Below are 3,488 nucleotides of genomic sequence, written 5' to 3'. Positions count from 1 at the left end.
TTCTTTTGGAGTGCAGTTATAAAGTAATAATTGATTGCTTTTCCATGTTGCTCATTACATTGATTCTGAATAAATCCTTAGCATTAAAAAAATCCCTTTTTAATCTGGCCTTTGGCTACTTATTTACTGGCCTTTCACATCCACTCATCTTCTCACTGCTTGTGCTCCAGTTATCATGAAAAATGTGCAGTTCCTAGTGGACTCTGTGCATTTGCATATGCTATTCCCTTTGCTTGAAAGCTCCTCTTCTTATTACTAAGCTAGAGATCACCACCTTCAGAAGATCTTCTTTTACTGACCCCACCTCCCATCCCCCCAATCTGTTTAACTACCTTCTATTTAAATGCACCTTGAAAGTACCAAGGTCACCTCAATTCACCAAATTGTTTACTGTCTTCATTTGCCCCTCTCCCTAACTAGTCAGTGAGCTCCCTGAAGGTAGACATTGTATCTTTTTTACCTGTATCCTCAGGGCCCAGCAGTATTGACTCACAAATATTGTTCAGTAAAGGTTTGTCCAATGATGGCCTGTGAATGGATACAAAGGTTTGTCAAAAGATTTGTGAACAGATACTTGAATGAAGAGGGTAGCTTAAGATAACTCTGAAGGCAAACATTCATGTGATTGAGACCTAGTAGAGTTCAAGAATTACTGGATGATTTAATAAATGATATTGGGCAAACTCTTTCATTAGTTTAGTAAAATCAGATTCCCTACCTCATTATAATAAGCATATATACACAATTCCAATTGGACTTAATGTTCATATTTTTTAAAGATGAAACTAGAAACAACTATGAGTTCTTCTATAATTCTAGGGTGAGGGAGGTCTATTTAAACATAATACCAAAGTCAGAAACCACAAAGGATAAGGTTAATGGTGGCTTTGAATTAAACTATCACTTTTCAAATGATAGCTTCTAGTTAAGGTATAGAAGCCATACTTTTTCCCCTCTGGATTATTTTCCAAAATTTTAAGATTCTAAATATCTGCCTATTCAAGGAGGTACATGGAAAAAACAAGTGATTATAAAAATACACTAAAAATTGTCCAAAAATCTGGAAACACAGGGAGAATAATGTCTTTTTGATACTTTTTTCAGATTAACAATTGAACCAATTGTTTAGAGGAACTTCACCTAAAAGTTGAAGAAAAATATATCGAGCATATTATTTGAAAATTTTAACTAGTATATTGTTTGAAAATGTTAGTCCTATGTTTCTGACTTTTTAAAGTTCATTCTATGAAGTGTCATTTAACTGTAAAAAATGGAGCAGCCACCCCACTGGGCGTGGCTCAGCAGTTGAGCATCGATCTAGGATCCACGAGATGGAGGTTTGATTCCCCGTCAGGGCACATGTCCGGGTTGCGGACTCGATCCCCAGTAGGAGGAGGCAGCCGATCAATGACTCTCTCATCATTGATGTTTCTATCTCTTTTTCTCCCTCTCCCTTCCTCTCCCTGAAATCAATAAAGTTATATTAAAAAAAAAAAGGAGCAACCTTGCCCTGGCCAGCATGGCTCAGTGCTTAGAGCCTTTGCCTGCAGACCAAAAGTCCACATGCGGGAGGCAACCAGTAGATGTGTCTCTCTCACATCCATGTCTCTCCCTCCCTTTCTCTCTCTCTTCACCCCCTCCTCGCCCCCTCTTCCTCCCTCCCTTCCACTATCTCTAAAAAAATTAATGGAAAAAATATCCTTGGGTAAGGATTAACAAAAATTAAAATTTAAAAAAATGGAGCAACCTAAATGTTCAATAAGGAATTGTTAGTACATAAGTTATCCATACTAAAAATAATGTTATTGAATTTTATATAACCTGAAAAAGAGTGATATATTTTGAAATGAAAAGAAAAAATTAGATTAATAACTATTTGGTACAAATTATTTCAATCTTATAAAAACACACATGTGCTATCTATGTAGGTAATATGTATACAAAAATCTGAAAGGATAAACAAATGTATTAATACTGATTACCTTTTTGGCCTTATCTGTAGTTTCTAACCTTTCAACTATAAACACAGATAATTCATGAGATGGGAACAAACAGACATACAGTAGAATGCCTTACTCAAAACTAAAGCAAACACTCATCAAGTTTATTAAACAATAAAGCTACTGAAATGAAAAATAAAGATTGCAAAAAATCACTGCACGTATATGATTTCAAATGATTTCCTGCCACCCTGTGGAGACGACAACTCATTGCAGGATCGAAAGAAGCAAAATAGGGAACCGCAAAATCTGGAGATGCAGCTGAAGTTACAGGAGCAGGGCCCACGAAGTTGTTTAGCTAAACCTGTTCAGCAACGTATCCGTTTTGTTTTCTCTGCCAGGGACGTAACAAAATTTCTAGAACAGGAGGGGGATAATACCTAACACAGATATGATGACAATATGCCAAGTACTGCTCTGATATTCGGGGTGGCAAAAGTAAGTTCACAGTTGCGAGTATGCGAAACACGGCTTATTCTTGCATTGTTATTTATTATCGTATTATTTTCCATACACACTGTAAACCAACTTTCGCTCAGCCCTGTATGTATATGACTGTATCTCACAAAAACCCTATGAAGTAGGTATTACCCCCACCCCCACTTCATTGAAACACCGAGAGTTTAACCACCTACCAACAGTGAGTCGACGTTAAAAGCAGTGTAAACCCGGGAGCTGCGTTTGGGATCAGGGACTTAAATTCCTGAGCCTTTCGGGCCCCCCCGCCCCACCTTCCCCAACGCCTCGCCCGCGGAGGACACTGCCGGGCCTTCGCGGGGCTTTGGTGAGACTGCTGAGCGGGATCAGGATGTCCTCCAAACTAATCCTATTTCCTTGAGGCTGTAGAGCAGGGTTGCTACTCAAAGTATGACCCGCAGACCTGGGCCCTTCACACTGCTGTTGGTTACTTGGTCTGCGGCAAGAATCGTACAGAAATGGAGAATAAGCATTTAGAAACCTTTCTGGAAATTTCACAGGTCATTGATGGCTCCTGGCTCTAATGATAAAATGTCATATTTTTATGTGACCAAAGCATGGTCCACCATTAATTGGAAACGTAAAAAAATAATAAATTGATCGCTTCCTATATACAGTTTGCGAATTTACTGTTGTAAAGCTGTTCACCCTCGAATTTTACCAAACTCTGGATTCTTCTGAGGTCTAGTTCCCCAAAATGAGGTCTCGGATACTTTTCCTCCCCTTATTTCATCCATTTTATAATACACAGGACAGCTGTAGCGATCAATAATGCTAACGCAGAGAATATAAAAATGGCTCTGAGACGCTCGGCTGCGTCCCAGCGCAGGGCGAGGACGAGCCTCGAGCCTCAGAAGCGCCCCCAAGAAGGTGCGAACGGGACCCGCCAGTCCAGCAGGCGCCCAGGGCGGCCGTGCGGCGCATGCGCAGGCGTTAGTCCGCGCCGGCGGCGGGGCGGTGGGAGGGGCTCTGGGGTTTCAAGAGAACGCCACGCCCCCCGCCCGCGCCGCC

The sequence above is a fragment of the Miniopterus schreibersii genome (genome assembly GCF_964146895.1).
Source record: "Miniopterus schreibersii genome assembly, chromosome: 1".
Lineage (NCBI taxonomy): Eukaryota > Metazoa > Chordata > Mammalia > Chiroptera > Miniopteridae > Miniopterus > Miniopterus schreibersii.
Note: the sequence above shows the minus strand (reverse complement) of the source record.